Source organism: Antrostomus carolinensis, unplaced genomic scaffold (assembly GCF_000700745.2).
Source record: "Antrostomus carolinensis isolate BGI_N321 unplaced genomic scaffold, ASM70074v2 scaffold32404, whole genome shotgun sequence".
Classification (NCBI taxonomy): domain Eukaryota; kingdom Metazoa; phylum Chordata; class Aves; order Caprimulgiformes; family Caprimulgidae; genus Antrostomus; species Antrostomus carolinensis.
In genome coordinates this window covers 20,684-38,953 of record NW_010311995.1, presented here as the reverse complement: position 1 = coordinate 38,953, position 18,270 = coordinate 20,684, and the positions used below count along the sequence as shown (strand labels likewise).

General features: G+C 49.9%; 1 protein-coding gene across 1 annotated transcript in view; it reads right to left on the bottom strand.

Moving 5' to 3' along the window:
• FAT2 (FAT atypical cadherin 2) overlaps nucleotides 1-10,618 on the bottom strand; it is a 58,260-nt gene extending 47,642 nt beyond the window's left edge. Inside the window, 1 exon segment of the mRNA XM_029084727.1 lies at nucleotides 10,572-10,618. The gene's annotated coding sequence lies outside the window, so the exon portion shown is untranslated.
• Between the last annotated feature and the right edge of the window lie 7,652 nt (nucleotides 10,619-18,270).

The following is an 18,270-nucleotide window of genomic DNA, read 5'->3' as shown; positions in this document are numbered from 1 at the left end:
TGCTGAACCTGGAAAGAAGACATATGCATGCTGCGTGCGCGTGTGTCTACTAGGACTGTGGAGCAGGAAAAGTCACATACAATTCAGAACAGAACAAGACAGCAAAATAAAACAGCAACAAAACCCAGTGTTATTCTGTGAACAGCAGAATTAATGAAGTTGATCGCTTTGTATCTGGGCTAATTGACTTTTTAATTGAATTGTACTGAAATGGTGATGTGAACTCATCTCTTATAAGACATCAGAGAACCCACAAGGCAGAGACATTATGAAGTCCACAACCACAAGAAAAGCTGGAGCCAGAGCACATACCTTCTCGGGCACCAGCAATTCAATATGGGAGGATAACCTTGAGCAAGGAGTGGGTTTTCTGGCATTTAGCAAGATGCAAACTTTCTCCTGAATCTCTTACGGAATGTCTCTTGCCTGTAGATTTCCTGACATCTAAGAAGGGTTTCACTTAAGTTGTTGTTTTTTCCTCTGTGGGGGCATTAACAGGGTTTTACTCCTCTGTCCAGCTAATTATTTTGTAAAACCTGTCATGACCTCATATTTCTGAGAGCTTTGCTCTCAATTATAAGCTGGGATGAAAGCAATCAATGGCTTCAGCAGTTATTATGAAGGATGGAGAGTAACTATGCACATGGGGCATGAGGCAGAAGCCTTACTTCCACTGGAAATGATCCGAAACATTGAAAGGCATAACCAAAACTTAAGGAGAATTTTCTAGGAGGCATAACTATCAGCTTTTGAAGTCTAATAGCTTTTCTTTGTGGCAGGACCCATGCCCAAAGCCCCAGCTTTAGCACAGAGAGCCTTTCGTGTGCCCTGACAGCAGCTGCCTGTGCTTCGAGACATGCTATTTTGCCTTTATTACTGCATGTGCATCTGCTTGGACAATTTCTGTACCAATATTGCTGGGGAAATCCCATCACTGTTTGTGCAGTTCCATACAAGCCCATGTTTGCCTTCTCTTAGTTTATCCTTTGTTAAAAGAATGAGATGGAGAGGGTTGGTGACACTACTGTCCTTCAAAAGTTGACCTATTCCAGTTGAGTGTCCTGGGCTCCCAGGAGAACTCACAACTTCCCACCCTGGGACTGGAAATCATCACCTACTACTTGTAGCCTGGAGTTTGTTCTTTAGGAGATCGTACTGGGAAACAGTGGCACACTGGATGTTTTTGTTTCTCCAGCGTGGTTTTAATGCAAGCTGAAGAGTAATAAGTCTCCAAGGAGATAAGTCTGCAGCCCCTGTTCTGTCTGCTGTTTCTGGGATTATTTACACCACATTCACAATGCAAAACCATCTGGAAGTGGGACTGGGACATTTCCAAAGGCCATAGTGAAGCTCAGTAGAAAAATGGGATGCAGTGCTCTGAAGAGAAGGCAAGTCTGGCTAACTACTGCCTTGGCTCAGCTCCAGGCAAAGTCCCATTGGAAACGCTGCTGGAAGGTGTCAGTAAAGAACTAGCAGAAATGAGGTGGGTTTCTGTGACTCTTGTACTGCAGATGGGGAAGCTGTGTATAATGTGAAAAGAGAATAAAATCCATTTACTAGCACCTAAAATCAGAGGGAGGTGGGAGCTGGGCTGCCAAGGAGGAGCAGCACTGCCAAGCTCAAGGGTCCTTGCAATGGAGTTCAAGGATCTTCAAGGTGAAACTGGATGAAATCAACTTTGCCTGTGCCGGATTTTTCCTGTAGATTAAGAGCAAGATTTTTCCTGTTTTTCTGAGCTGTGCTATCCCATGTCCTTGTGCTGACAGTAATTAGTCTATGATCCATGGGACCTGTGTCAAGGACCATGCCCACTTCAGGGCTGCCAGATCAGCTGCAAGCATTAAACACATAAACACCCTCACCTGCCTTTGGTTCCTCATGTGATGGGATCAGTTATTTCTACTCCTGAAAGCTTTCTGTTTCTCTCTTTCATAGCTCCCCTGGGCATGGATGCCCTCCTGGAGCTGGTTGCATGTGGGGAGGCAGATGTGCTGGAGAAAGCCCATCGGTGGGATGGAGTGAGGCAGGTAAGGTACGTTATAGGGTAGGGGAAATACCAGGGTATCATTATGTGGTGATTCAGCCTCCTCTCCTAATCACCACGGGAGGAACAGAGAGCCTTGAGGGGCTTCGCCCTCAGCCCTGTAGATGCAAACTCCCTGCAGAGCGAGTAAACACTCTGTGTAGCTCTAATCAGAGCCGGAGCGTGCGTCTAAATTTAACACCCAAATTGAGATCCTCTGTCAAAGACATGCCCAAATCTGTTGGTTTGAAATGAAGGAACAAACACAGTGCTGAGGTTCAAAGCGTGTGCGTGGGGAGGCCGTGGAGATGGGCGATTTGGGGGGATCGGTGCAGGGCACAGTTATTCCGTCCAGCTGGGGTGAGGGGCTGGGGCATGGCCCAGGGGTCCTCCCGGGGGTCTCCTGTGATGTGTGGACTGCTGTTTTTGTCAGCCATATAGCAGAAAAATGCTGCAGCCTGCCAGGAAGCAGGTGTGGTCCCAACCCCACCTTTTGATTCCCTTCAAGAGAAACATTTAAAAGCAATAAAAACCCAAAACAAGGTGAGTGCTGAGTGCACCTAGAGCAGCATTCCCCTTGCTGGCTGTGGTGGGGGTTTGGCTTAAAGTTGTGAGATCAGAAGATTAGAGAAAAATCATTATTTTGATGAGGGGGGAAAAAAAGGACAACTCTTATTGCTCTTTTGCCAGCACACATCCCAAACTCTTTCTTGCTTTTTTTTTTCCCCACCTCTCCATTCTCTCTTCCTTTTTTCTTCACTATAAGAAACAGTCTGCCCCCAAGATAGTTACCAACCAAAACCATCCCCAAACACACTAATGTTTTTGTTGGAGGCTACAAGCACTAGGAGCTGGAGGGGGAGAAGGGAGATGTGCTTGGTTGTTCAAATGATCAGTGACAGGGCAGTTTAATGGTAGGTCTGAATTTCAATGGCCATTGGGGAAGAGAGACAGAGAGCAAAAGAAGTAAATCATGTAATATGGTGGGTGCAAGGCTTTGGGAAAGTGAATGAGAGTTGGGACTGTCTTCTCCTGCCTTGGGTGGTAGCTGAGCAGAAAGGAGTTCAACTACAGTTGGAGCAATATCTTTACAGCTGCCTGCCAAAAAGGATCAACCAGAAAGCTGTCCCTGAATTTTTAGTGTTGGAAAGTCACAGACTAAAAGGTACACTTCTTGTAGAGGTGTTGAGCCATGTCTCTTGAGATGTTTTGATTCCCAGAGCTGAAATAACCCACGTACACCCAGTGCAGGGGCTCAGCTGCTTGGTTAATGTTTGCCCTCTCCTCCACTGCAGCTACGCTGATGGGAATTGGATCCTTTTCCATTTGGTGCCTCACTCCATTTTGGTGGGTTCCTCACTGGTTGCTCACAAAGACAGGCCTGTGGGGTTTGAATTCTGTGGGGAGACAGGTATTTTTCGAATTGTTTTCTTGGACTTTGAAAAAACAAACCAACCCATCCTTTCCCAAGCCATGGCACAGAGCTCTGCCCATGATCTCGGCAGCATTTCTCTGAATGGGATGCTGAATCCAGGTGAGCGACTGGTTCTGTCCTTACTCCTGCATTCAGTTGTGCAGTCTCTGCTTGGTTCTGCAGCGAAGCAGAAGAAATACATCCTAGAGGTGCTACACAAAGCCAGAAAACTAATGAAAAGAGCCCCTGAAGTTATGGTGTTTCCTTCCTCAATGTATCTCGGGGTTTTCCAGTGCCTGTGGATGGTTTTCAAAGGGTTGATGTTTGCAGGGCTGTGTTTTGCACCAGTCTGCTCAGGAGCTGTGTTCATGTGGGTACAACTTTTTGCTGGACTTGCAGATTCCACCAGGGAGCAGGCGGGCTGTTCTTTCCCCATCTCATCTTTCCAGTCTCCAAATGACTTGGATAGACCTTTGGAAATTGTTTCCAGATTCCTAGACAGCCTGGAGCAAGGTGGTTGAGTGTTTAAAACCTGGTGCGCGTGCCTTTTACAACTGAGATCTGCCCTTGCTTGGAGTGACCTGTGAAATGCTGCTCCTGTCGTAGAGCGGGCGGCCCGTGGGCAGTGCCTGGACCCTGCGCCGTAACAATTTCATGGCTCAGTTCTGTTCCTGGTGATAAAGCGGCTGCCTGGTGATGGGCTGGGCTGGACTGGGGGCTGCTCAGACATAAAGCCATGGAAAACCATGGGATTAATGAGCGTCACGCTGCGGTGTGGAGCAATGGCTCTTTCTTGGACCACCCGGCATGGCAAGGAGTTACACACAGGTCCTTGAGCAGAATGGATACAGTCCTATGAGTGCCATGGAGATGCTCATCCCATCATCGGCCAGGTGGGAGTTTTAACCCTGGGGAGCTTGGGTACCCCAGGGAGCTTGGACCAGTAGCCTCTAAGGGGTGCTGGAGGAACTGAGACTCCCTTGAAGGAGTCTGGGGGAAGCCTGTGAGTCATTGATTTGTGTGGGGCAATCTGAGCCCCAGGCTGGTACACCTGGCATGGTGCTGGGACACCATTTTTCTCTAGTCAGGTTGCATTGCTGCAGGGGTTGGTAAAAAATGCTTTGGTCTGAGATAGTGCTGCCTTCCCTGGGTCTGGTCTGCCACTGGCAACGGACCTGAGAGTGGTCCCACTGGGACCATCATTCAGGGCTGACAGCGAGTGTGATGGGAACAGTGAAGGCAGATGTGCAAGATGTGGGTTAGTTGTGCAGGAGAGGAGAGAGCAAGGTGGCCTTCCACATGGGGAGGGTGGCTGGGAAGTGTTTAGTTATTCTGAAGTCCAACTCCTCCTTCCCCCATGCAGATGAATGCTTTTGTCGTCTTTGCCACTCTACCAGTTGTTCACAAGTTGGATGCTCAGATCCAGACTGGCTCTGAAGGTACCTTCCTCCATGACATCTTACTGTGGCATCCCCTGGCCAGCTGCTCACCCCCTTCCGCCTTGGACATCTTACCCATTGCCCCATCCTCATGGCTTTGACTGTGCTGCTCTACCTGCTGCCCTGGTTTTTTCCTCCACTGAAACAAGCAGGTCTTTGCCTCTAGGCCATCCTCTGTGCACGAGCAAGGCATCACCTTGTATGTGAAGCCCAAGGCTTTCTCTTGTCACCTTTCCACTTGCCATGTGCATTTCTGTCCAATGCTGTTAGGAACACAGGGAGAGCCTGATTTTTGTACTACTGCCAACATCTAAGCCTGGCTCAGATATGTCATCTAGCTGAGGTTTCTCTGTCATTGTTGTAAGCTTCCAGGAGTTCATCTCTCAGGCACAGGAGAACTTGAACAGGCTTGAACTCCCCATAGAGTTATAAGGGTCAGTGATTTTTATCTGTCTTGGCATTACAACATCATTCTAGAACAAGAGTTAATCACGCAGCTCCAGAGCTGTGGAGCCCTCAGTGGTGGTCTGGGGTCACTGGAGGAGGCCTGGGGGTGAGGGAACCTGGCAGTGCCAACTGCCAACTGTCTTGCTACTGGTTCCTGGCTCAGAGAAAGTGTGACATCAGGAAGATTGACTTGCTTGTGCCAAGGGCAGGGGGAAGCATCCTTATGCATTATTCCTAACTCCCTTCCTCTCCTCTCTATGTAAAAGATCAGCTGCTTTTCCCTCTTCACTGATCACTTCCTGACCTCCCCAGTTATCTGCAGCAGGGGGGTAAATCCTGCCTGTGATCCAGAAGCTGCCATTGCACAGATAACCAGGGATGTGTTGGGGGGTGGTGACTATCTCCTTGGCCAAGGATGGCAGCTAGGACATCCAGGAGACAGGCAGGAAACAGCAGATCCCATGGGTGGCTCTGATGGGAATGGGACACTCGTTGTCTGTGATGAAAAGAAACAGCCTCTGGGGGCTGGGGATGGTCAGTGCTGGTGGGAAGGGGGCTCGGTGGGAGCTGCTCACCAGGCAGGGTACAATGGGCCCAGGGGCTGGGCACCGGGGTACGGCAGCCCAAACATGTTGGCACCAGAGCCAGCTGCAGTGTGGTGAGTACTCACATGAGCATGCCCTGACCCTGCTGCTGGGACTGTGCACCTCTCTGGAATTCAGGTCCCATGGAGGCTGTTAGTGCCAAGGACCATGTACCTTGATCACTGCAAAGTAGCTGGCCCAGCAGGCATGTTGTGACCATCACCACAGGCTGGGAGATACCACCAGGGATCCTAGGCTCTTTCTTGATTGCTTGCTCCTGCCAAAACTCATACTGAGCCTTTCACATTGTCCTCATGCTTGGGATGCAAATTGTCTCACACTGATAATCATTCCTCTGTCTTCAGACTGCTGAGGAGAGCAGGTGTGTGAGACCACATTGTCAGTCCTCCCTGCTACCTTTTGGATCTACTGGCCAGTTTCAGCCAAACTTAACCAGATACGTAAAGACTTGAAAGGAGTTAGGTTTGCACAAGCTTGTGAAAAGCAGCAGGAGAGAGGAGAGAAATCCAAATTAGGACTCCCAGCTGGAAGAAAAGGCTCTAATGTGAGCCCAACCCGATTATTAGACATCAGAGAATCCACACAAGAGAGAGTGCCCCAGGCAACCAAGCTTCATGAGTTCTGCTGCTCACAAAACCTATGTTTATTTAGGTGCTGCAAAGCCTGTGTGTGAGATCCTTTCTGGGATCCCAGCACACAACTCCCATCTAACCCACCAGAGCTGTGAATCCAGACTGGGCTCAGCTGCCAGCCCAGCCTGGAGAGAGGAGCAGCTCTGCCCAGGGTTTGAAGGGGTTCTAACCCTGAGCTGTTTGACCCTGGGAATCCTCATCTGCACCTTAACTCAACCTGGATGTTTCCAATGAGGACACTGGCTATGTCACCTGAGTGTCAGTAGTCCTCTGATGCCCTTTCTGTGATTCTCTGTGGAGAACATACACATTCTCCTCCAATTGGTAATATTTGTTGGGAAGGAGTCCAAGAGCATCTTGGCATGAAGAGCTGGGCAAGGGACCACATCTCCCACTGGATGCAGGTGAGGAGCTCTGAAGCTCAGCAGGACATGGACCACTGCTTTGCTCTGCCTTGCAGCACAGCCCTGACCACTGTGCCTCCTCCCTCACCTTTTTCTCTCCTACTAGGCAATTCTCATTCACTGCAGACCTGTCCCTGCACTGATATGAAGATCTCCTCATTCCTCTGCCCAGCACCCTGCTGGTCTTTCCCTTCTGGTGCCTGAAGGTGAGGATGGAGAGCAGCTTTCTGCTCTGCCAGCAGCCTCTTTCACTCTGTTGCCATCTGTCTGCCTTGTGCTTCTCCTTCCCTTCCCTCTTACATGTTCAGAGGCAGCGTGAGGACAGAGAGTGAATGAGATGATCAAGGTATGATCCTCCCTTGTAGAAGGATGGTTGGCCAGGTTGCCACAGAAATTCCCTGCAGCAGACATTTATTGAATGCAAAGACATACCTGCAAGCTGATAGAGAACCTCCAGCTCCCAGACCTGCCTGCCCTCAGTAAACCCGCCTAGAGCAGCCCACCTCCTCTGCTGTACCCACAGTGCCATACGAGCTGGTGCAAAGCCAGACCTCTGACCTGGGGAGCTCAGAGTTTCACCAAGATTAACCCCCAAGACAGGTATGTTCACCCAGGCTGGTCTCATTGCCACAGCAGGTCCTTGTCAGAGTCCTACCTCCCACTCCAGACTCTTTGATGGAAACACATTTCTGAAAGCTCTTGCCATTGCAACTCCTCTGAGAAGCAGGCAGCTGTGTGTGGACACTGCTTGCAGCACCTGTGACAACCAGATACCAGGCTGGGCACACAATGTCCCTGTCAACCTGAGCCATATGGAGTGTCTATTCATGGCATAACCAGCCCATCCCGGGCTGCCTGAGTCACGGCATGTAGCCAAGGTACAACCTGGTGAGTCCAATATAGTCCCTCAATGTAAGAACACTAAGATAGCCACGCTTGGCCACCTCTCTATAATCTCTCTCCCAAAATGGCCAGTTCTGATTGCTTAGAGGAGGAAACAAGGCACGTGTACGTGCTGCTCCTCCTGCTTTCCAGTGTCAGTGCAAGTACATGGTCATTCTTGGGCTGTTGTGTTTCATAACCTCCATCAGAGCTCTCCATCCCAAATGGATTGAAACCTTGTTTGATGCAAAGTACACTTTTGGCCTCTGCAATATCCCGTGGCAATATGTTCCAGAATTTAATTATGCCCTCTGTATGGGGAAAAAAAAAAAGCAAACTTCCTTTGGTTTGTTTCAAACCTCTTGCTTGTTCATTTCTAAGCTACAAACCCTTCTAACAGCCCTTGCAGCCTGCCCCTCCCTGGAGCTCCTTCTTCCAAAAATTAGGAAAGAAAGTTTCTTTGCTAATAAACCAGTACCTTCTCCATTGCCAAGGAAAAAGTGTGGTTTAGAGGAAAAATTGCTTGCTCAGCAAATCAGCTTGCTAATAGACAGTGAAGCATCCGTGTTGCCAGCCCAGTTAAAAAAAGGGGGGAGGGGAAGGTGGGCTGAGGGTATTTAAACTTCTCATGCTTGTACATGGTGCAGAAGAAAGCCCACTACTGCTCGAGGTGCAGCTGTGCTCATTCCACACGTGGCAAAAAAACCAAAGTGAGGTGCACAGAGCAGGGAATGGCATTTCTGTAGCATGGAGGGAGCTGGAATGATCCTCTAGGACTTGCCTTGGAGCAGTTGGCAGGAGCGTAGGATGCAAAATGCATTAGTTTCTAACAGATGTTTGGTTCCAGGTGTTGTGTCTCCTTTGAACTCTCCCTTCGTACATGAATGATGCTTGTTTGTTTGGAGGGCTGGAAGACGCTCTGGTTTCTGAGAGCGTTAGGATTTGAAAGCCATTCATGGTGCAAGCTGTAGCTAAAGGGAAAGGCTCAGGAGAGGAGCTGGTCCGGCTGTGCTCTCCCCTCCACAAGCAGGGCAGTTGGGCTCAGTTTTGCAATGTTACGGGGCACATTAGAGCACAACAAGCAGAGGGAGAGAAGGAGACAGAGTGAAGCCCCTGGCTGGTTTAGAAACCTCTTGCCTGCTCAGTCCCTCAGGAACCCCAACCACTTATTGGACAGACGGATGTCCCTGAACTGTTCCCGATAAGGTGAGGTGTGCTGTGTATTAGGAGATGATAAGGGTGCACAATACCAAGCCTGGTGATTTTTGCCTCCCCGAATACCGAGACAGCCCAGCCTTCCTCAGGAGCCCGATACAGACTGTTTGCTTTCCATCCCAAGGCTCTGATAACCTCCCAGGTCTCTCCAGCTGACAGCCTGGAGAACCTGGCAGCTCCCTATGCATCCCATGCCTGCTTATTGCCCTGTTGAGTGCCAGAGCAGAGGATGCAGCCGGCTCTGTGCCCTCCTGTGTGGATCCAGGGCACCCTGGGTGAATCAGGACCCCGTTGGCTGCAGCCCTGCCTGTCCCAGCAGAGCCAGCCCAGCTCCGGCCACCACACAGCCCGAATTTCCACACATCCTGGAAAATCTCAGCTCTTCACAGCAGCAAACCCCAGTGAGCACCAGCTTTTTTTAGGAGTTTTGTCCGAAGCAACCCCTGTCGTGTGACAGTTGATCTTTGTCCCTCTGGAGTGCTGCACTCCACCGAGTCTGCCTCTAATTCCCCGGCAGGCTGATTAGCTGATAACTGCTGTTTGGAAGGGCCTCGTTGGCTCCAAGTCCCCAGGTCTCCCTCCCTGCATTTTCTCCTCTTTTCTCAGCGCTGCACATGTACACGGGGAAAAAATTCCTGCACATTTGAACTAGGACTGTTTTTACTCTGGGATTTCATCTCAGTTTGCCATCAGACACCTGACAGGGAACAAGGTTAGATGGATGCAAACACACAGGCTTTGATATATGTGCTCCTGTGGGAAACGGAGATGGTGGCTCTCACTTCAGCTCCCTGGTTCATCATGGAGCGGGACAAGGGTGGGTGAGGTGCTCTTCCCTGTCCATACTGGGAGGCAGGGCTGGGGAAAAGCCAGCATCGTGTCTACACACAGGGTTCCCCGAGACATAGCCAAGTTTGAGCTGACAATGGAAGTGGCTTAATGGAGAACACAGAGACAGAGCTGGGAGCAGAACCACCATACCCCAGTTAGTGAGGCCGAGCACGGCCAAAAACTGAGCCGGACGCCATCGCCGCTCCTGCAGCAGCACATCCACTTACTCCAGCACAAGCATGCTCCATGCAGGGATCCTGCCCTGAGCAGACACCTGGAGCACTTCTCTGCCCAGTCCCTCCTCAACTGCCCTGCTCAGCAGCGTGGCTTTCATGTTTGCTACCTGGAGCCCACCCGCTTGCACTGGCTGCAGCGTACTGAAGTTTCCCAGCTGAGACCCGATACAAACTCAGTACAAACATGACTGAAAGTTTTCCTGGCTCCTTCCATAACCCCCCCATGCTAGGGCTGCCAGAAGGGAGGAAAAAATTAAAGGCTTTCCCTTTAGCATCCCGAATCCCTATCTTTAGGATAAAACCGTTTCCAGCAAAAGTCACTCACATGCAAAAGCAGTTTCAAGACTAAATCTCTGCATCTTCCATGCCTTCCTTCATCCATGCTGTGCAGACTGCTCCCTGAGTCATTTCAACTTCCCACACCAGCGAGCAGCATGCCTTACCTGTTGCAACAGGAGAGAGACTTCTCCTGAAGTTTACTGCCTCACTGTTGAAAATCCTCTCCCATAGCAGCACCTTGCTGGCTGCCCAGGGTCCATGGTGCTTGCGAATCGGAGCAGAAGGCTTGGAGAAATTCCTGCAAGAAAGGCTTTTTCTGGCTGAAACTCCGGCAGCACAGGTTGAGAGCAGCAAGGGAGAAAGTTGCAGGAGGTGGAACTCCCTTGCTGAAGAGCCAGCCCTTCCGTGACGGACTGGAGGAGGAGGAAGAGGAGAGGCATCGCCCGCTCCCTTGCTGGAGAAGTGCACTTGTGTGTGTGTGTGTATGTCAGAGCTGGGCAAGGACCCAAGCCTTAGAGCCAAATAATTGCAGAGCTTTTTACCATTAGATTAACTAGTATTGCCATGAAATCTCGGACCTCAACTGCAAGGAGCTGGGGGGGGGGAATATGTCAGGTAAATCCCTCCAACACACCTGAAAGACCCAAAGATTGTTTTTAACTAGCTGCCAGGTGGGTGTTGCAAGGAGGGATGGGGAGAAGGGGGTGGGGGAAACCTGAATCTACCCTTGGAGCAGCTGCGTGCGGAGAGACACTTTGAAGGTTGTTGTTGTTTGTGCTGGGGGAGCCCCCAGAAACCCCAGCTGCAGCCAACAAGCCCCAGGGTGCTCGGCACAGTACAGGCAGAGGATGAAAAGGTGGTCCCTGTTCTGAAAAGGCAAGAGGTAGAAAAAAAGAGAGGGAGAAGCAAGGAGAGATGGCAGCATAGGGAGACAAAATGTTGTACTGGAGCTTTGGGGGATTTTTCTTGGAAAGCAAGAGCAGGAACCTTGGAGCTATCCCATCCCAGCTCTGAGGATGTTGTTCAAGGTTGGACCAAGGGGAAGAGCCAATGACCCTTCTGTGGGTGCTCCTTGTCACATTGGCTAGAGCACAGGTAATCTGTGGGCAGCTTCAGTCTTCTTTATCCTCATCCCCTTCCCCCTCCCCTCCTCCTTGTCCCCTCAACCCTCAGTCAATACTAACATACCCCCTTTAGATGGCAATGGAGTTTGAAGAGGTACAAGGGTAGGTCTCAATGTAGGAAATCAATGTTCAGGTTTAGGTGAAGCTTTTCCCCCCTGTGGTGTGTTTTGCAGAGGAAATGACCAGAAAGATTTCTGTGCAGTTTTAGGAAAACAAAACCAAGTAAAGAATATGAAAACAGGATAATTTAAACTTTAAACATTCTGAGTAGGTGCCCAACTGCTTCTTTTGAGGTCCTGTGTAGGGGACAATGATGGAAGTGAGTACAGGAAGAGAGACAGACCCCATTAGCATCCCATTTGAGGAGTGATTGGTGCAGACTTGCACCTTACTAGTCACCTGCGAATCCCACAGGACAACAGGTTATGAATCCACCAGCCACACATACAGCTTCAATTTGTCTCAAACTTGAAACTGTTGAATTAAACCACAGGATACCAATCTGTGGGGAAATCAATGTGATTTCATGGCCCAAATCCAAAAAAGATGTGAAGAGGTTGACTCAAGATATATTGGACTATTTAGTGTTGTCAGTGGAGGTGAGTGAGAGCAATTTGGCAAATTAATCAGAAAATGCAGTTTTGAGGGAATCAAAATTGTTCAGCATTTTAATCTAAATCTAGTGAACAGTTTGGACCAAGAATGAGAGAGGAAATGTGCACGGCATGGTGAGACTGAATGATCTGCCTGGGGTCATGCTGGGACAGTGCTGTGTTGGGAACTGATCTGTTAGCTGTTGTGCTACAGATGTTCATGTCGGGTGATATCCTCACAGCATCTTAACTCCATTTGGAAAATGACTTTGATTTCAAACTCATCATGGTCTTTCAGAGAGAGAGTTTGAACTGAATGAGAAGAGGGCATAAATCCAGTTGGATTTACATGTGCAGCTTGTCCGTTTTTCCAGCTGGTTTAGTCAGATGACTTGTAGGGCAACTTGCAGGGAAGTTTTGAGGATTATAAAAGTGATAGTAGAAGCAATAGTACCTTGAAATTGCAAATCAGCTCCTCCTCTTTAAGATGCCTCGTGAAAGGAGGCCAGGTGATCAGTCAGTAATGGCAATGGGAGGTGCATTTGGGAGGAATGAAAGGAAAAGTTCCTTCACGTAGCTGCTGTGGAAGGCGAGAAAATCAGGTATTGGTGGCTGGATTTCAATGGGGCTGAGGCAGAGCTCAGAACAATACTTGTATTCTATTTAGACATACCAAGGTACAAGTGAGCAAGCCTCTGGCTTCAGGGCATCAGCTGATCGCTACATGAACCAGCATTTCCCTGTGTTTGGAGCCTTTCACAACTGGCCAGGTGCCTTGTTCCTTTCACCTGCATTTGGAGCAGTGGGTGACTTGGGGACTTGGTCTCATCTAGTGTAGCAAGGGGTGAGCTCTCAGCCAGCAGGGCTGGAAATGCTGTTCTTTGGCAAGGCAAGAGACTATTATGCCATCCACAGACAGCTCTCCTTTTTGCACGGTCTCACTGGAACAGGTTGCCCAGAGAAGCTGTGGCTGCTCCTCCCTGGAAGTGTTTGTGGCCAGGCTGGATGAGGCTTTGAGCAACCTGGTCTAGTGGAAGGTGTCCCTGCTGATGGCAGGGGGGTTGGAACTGGATGATCTTTAAGGTCCTTTCCAACCCAAACCATTCTATGATTCTATGATTGGTGTTCCAGGTGGTCACAGAGGCCCTCTTTCAGTCCCTTTTCTTCGCTGTGCTTTGCTGGTGAAATGCTGTTTGAGGAAGCTGGTGCTCAGGAAGGAACCATGTATCAGGCAGACTGTGCACAATAGCTGGGCGTAAGCTAAGGGTGGTTATTACCCTGTTCCCTTACAAAACACTTACAAATGCCCAGTGAGTGCAAAAGCCGCTGACAGCTCCACCTCATTGCAAGGAGATTGGTGACACCAAATCTTCCTTACACAGCAGTGGCAGAACATTGTACCAGTCTCGTTTGCTGCAGGGGATGTAGTTTCAGTTCTCAGAGAAGACTTTGCTTCCTGAGAGCAAACAGAAAACCTAACAGGTGTAGTTGGAAAAAAAAAAAATAGGCTTTTTAGGGATACAAGTGAAGGAAAACTTGATTGTCCAAAACCTTTCTATTTTTCCAAATGTACCAGATGGTTTAATAAGAAACATTGCCTTTCCTAATTAAATCATGGCATTGGGGTGAGCAGCACTCTAGCTGTGGAGAAGGGATCCCCAAATCCTCAGTGTACAATTGGCTAGGACACTAAGATGGACTCTTGCTTTCCATACAAAGGCAAATATGGACTCTTAGAACTCATTTGTATCAGTTACCATCCCAGTAATCCAGGAAGGGAAAGGAGCATGAGAGAACCTCTCCTAAGGTTCAGCTGTTAATTCTCTATCTGGTGGGTGAAAGCCTGGGACTGCTGAAAACTGGATGGCTCTGCCTTCTTAGCTCTCCTACTCACTTGAAGTCAAGCTGAGTTGGGAAGAAAAGTGTTGTATTTGCCCCAAGGAGCAATCCTGCTCTGGCAGAAAGGGGTGGGCTGCAGAATTACCTGTGGTTGCAAGCAGAGAGGGTTGGCCTGGCTGGGGGAGCTGCACCAGGAGGAAAGAAAGAAGATGGAGCCATGCACGATTCCTGGCTTTGCCCTGAGTACTGCTTCACATAGTTCAGACAATCAAACAAGCCAACAAAGGCTCCATAAGCTGGTATCAAGGTTTCACGCTGCCACATCCTGCTGCTGGGATCTTGCCCCGTTGGATACAACGGGCCCTTTTCCAGAGTGAGGGGGAATGTCAGAGCTCCATCACTTGGCTGGCAAGGACGCTCCTTTCTTCCTAATCATAGGGAGAGATTTCATTTCCTGGTTCCACCCAAGATCTCCATTTGATAAATCCAAGACGTTCTGCTGTGGGTTAGCTGCACGCAAAGATTTTTTCAGAGAAGAAGCATGTTCAGGCTAGGGCAGGGAAATCACCACAGGCTTCTCTGGACTGACAAGAAACACTTATAGGGGCCTCTCTGCCAATGGCTATACCTACTCATTGCCCTGGGGACCAGATCTGCCTGCTTCCTGAACACATGCCCACAGGCCCATCTTCCAGCTCATCCTCCTAAACGTGTGCCCTTGTTGGCCTTGCTTATGACCAGCCCCACTGTGCATTGCCTCTGTGGATCTGGGGGTCAGAGCAATGCTGTTGAGACGCTGCACTGGGGTATTTCTCCAAACACTCTTGCCCTCAGAAACAGACGTGGTGGTGCAACCCTCTTTATGATCCCTGCTGAGCATTTGGCACTCTTTAAGTGAGCTGACCCAACCAGGGACTGAAATGCTCCAGCTGTTGCAGTGAGGCTGGACAGTCCATCTCATGGTGGGCACTTCCTAAGTGGTCCCAGCTCCCATTGCTCTTCCATGATGCCTGACCTGATTTATCAGTCCACCTCCAAATCTACAGCAAATGTCCACTCATGAGTGTGCTGGGATCTGATGGACCCCGAGGCAGACGGAGAGTTGCCTCCCACAGGGACAAACAACTTTTGTTTCCCGTTTGCAAAAAGAAGAGCCGGTCTGTGGGTCTGGCCTTTGAGCCTCAGCATCTGCTGTGCTGAATTGCTCTGTGGGTATGTTTGCACGGGAGCGTGCAGGGACTTGCAAGGGAAGGGGCGATTATCTGCCTGGAACAACAGCAGCATTTTCCCCAACAAGTGGGAGCGTGTGTGCTGGGGGAGGGGAGGATCCAGCCCTGTGCAGGAATCAGCTCCCTGTGCTTGTGTCTGCACTGCAACCTCATTGACCAGCGCTGATAATAACCTTGCATGAAGCTGCTCCTATGAGTCAGGATTGTTCCCATGGAGCTGCAAACCACCGTGCAGCTCCCGGCTGGGCAGAGCATGTCGGGGAGTGAAGCTGGTGCTGACTGTGGAGAGGGACAGGCGGGTTGCATCTCTTTCATCTTCTTGAAGCCACCCAAAGGCACAGAGTGGATCCATCTTTCCCTTTGCAGCAGACCCTCTGAGTGGTACCCAGAAGCCCTGAACTCCATTTCTGTGTGCAAACCTGATTCTTACTCTAAAGCTCACCCAGGATTTCCTTACAACATCTCCAGGTTACCATGGCCTGAGGTCCTAGAGGAGTCCATTCATGGGTGGGTTTGACTCAGGTTTGACCATGCTTACTTCTGGGGATAGAGGCTGGTGCAATGCAAACAAATGAGTGAATAGCTTTGGTCAACCACTTCTGGCCTCCCCAGCATCCAGCACAGGCTCCACTAAGACATCTTTGGCTTTTGAGACTGAATTCTGGGCAGTCCCTGCCCTTATGCAGGAGGACATCACAACAGAGCTCATGCTGGAATCAGGCTCCTCACTCTATATGATGTTGCGTGGGGCTATTGTGTGGGACAGATCAAACACAATGGATTGCTAAGAGTGAAGGACACAAGGTTGTTGGCAGTGTTGGACTGGAATACAAGTCTCTTCAGGCCCTTTGTGGGGTCATAACCACTGTTGGGCCATACTCTCCTTGTGGGCTTCCTCACCGAGGACAATGCACACCAATCCCCACAGGGCATTGCTGACAGATCCCTTGCCCCTTTAAAAGAGATGAAGTCATCTGCCTCTAAAGCCATCTGGCACCAGGACAGAATCAGAAGCTCAGTGCAACAGAAGGCTGGGATGCCAGCCCACAGAGGGGATGTCATTGCTCTACAGACAGATGGGACCCTGATGGAATGGGACAAGGTGCTGTGCAAGGAGAAGGTTTGGTGTTGCAGGGAAGGCAACAAAGACCCCCTGGCAGAGGGTATCAGGGTGTGCCATGGCCCCACTTCCATTTTCCATGCCGAGTGGAGCCCCATCAGGAGGTGGGAGCTGCGCACTGTTCTCCTGGGAGGGCACAGGCTGGACCACAGCTCTCGTCATGGGATGAGCTAGCGAGTCAGCGTGTCTCCTCCTCCCCCTCCATCCGTCTGCGCTGAGCAGGCATTAGCTCATCTCAAACCAATCGTTCTCCACCACGTGCCGGATGGCTGATCTCATCGTTGGCTGCGGTGGCAGTGACTGAATCCGGAGCAGTGTGTGACTGCAGTCTCTGCAGGGCAGCCGTTGGGGCAGCACAGGGAGAGGAGCCACCAATGTCCCTGTGAGGCATGGGGAAGTGACCTCAAGCAAAACTGCCCACCAGATCTGAGCGGGTGATTTCATCACAGCATGCTGGGGTATGAGGCAAAGTCTTTGCCAGTGTGCCCAGGGAACAGCCTCTCACTTACAGATCTGGCAGAAGGTTTCTCTCTCAGTTTCTGAGGTAGTATGGCTGGCCTCACATTCCCAGAGTGTCTACACGGCCAGTAACTCTTGTATCACAGACTCCTCAATTCTGAGGTTTTAATTAGTTAAGGAGCTGGTTAAGGAGCTGGTGCTCTTCACAGGACTTCACTGGGTCATGCTATCATCCACCAGGAATGTCCCAGGCCACTTATGGACCAGAAAGACTTATGGTCTTTCTGAAGTTCCTGCACTCAAGCCACTTGTCCCCACCATGTGCTACAAGGCATGGTGGCTTCCACTCAAGGCAGGGCCCCATCAATTCCCTCCTTGTGGCTCTGTTGCTCAGGAAGGAGCTGTGGCTGTGCAGATGGATTAATGCAGATATGCCTTTCCATCATCCTGGCTGAGAAACCAAGCTTCAGGTTGATGTTTGTGCAGGAGAAAGAGGTGAGGGTGGCAGTGAAGAAGGGTGGAGGGGAGAACATAGGAAATGGTTGGGTTTTTACTGGGGTGTGGAGAAAGAGAACAGGGAGTTTATTTTTCTGAAGGGTAGAGCAGGGACAAGAGGTTAAACTACAACCCCATAAGCTCAGGTGTCTGTCCAGGGAGAATGGGCTGCTCCCAGAAGATGCCTCTCTCCCCTCACTGGCCCCACACAACCAGCTGAGACTGGATTTGTTTAACTTTTAGTCCAGTGCACTGGATCCCATGTCGGGGATTGCACAGGCAGTGGATCAGGCACGGGCCGAGCAGGGGACTGCTCACTCTCTTGTTTCACTCAGAGGTCTCCAGTTTGCCCAGCTCAAGCAGAAACCCTTTCAAAGCGGAGGTTAACTTTCAGGTAGGAAAATAACTTGTGTTCTAGTCTGGCCTGAAAAATCCTGGACCACTAATTCTTTTTCCCTAGGAAAAACCACTCCTCTCCTGCTTTGTCTTGTTTTGGGAAAAAAATTATGTTCTACTCCAGCCCAGATCTTTTTTACCCTCTTCTGTTATAGCAGTCTCTAAATGTTTCTCTATGAATCGGTTGCCTTAACCCCAGATTTTCCTGCTCCCTTTTCAGATCCTACCACTTCTCCTTCAGCTTGGTGCTGAGACCTGATGCCCAGTCATGCCTGGCGGAGAAGCCAGCCTAGAACTTCCTTGCTCCAAGGGCATTATAAAGAGGTGCCATTATGCAATGGAGCTTTGTATCAGGAATACAATCCATGTGATGATTATCTCAATATCATCCTCACTGAACAAGGAGAGCCTGAGCCAAAAGAAAAAGTTAGAGCTAAACAGCTCTTGTTTACAGGAAACCAGAGCACAGTGTCTGGGCTTGTACCAGTGCAGCAGGAGATGTTGCTATTGTCTCAGACTGCAAAATATTGATGGATCATGTGTCCCTGAGATTTCCCAGGGATGTTGTGGGAGCAATTTTCCTAATTTCTGAAGCATCTTGCACAGCA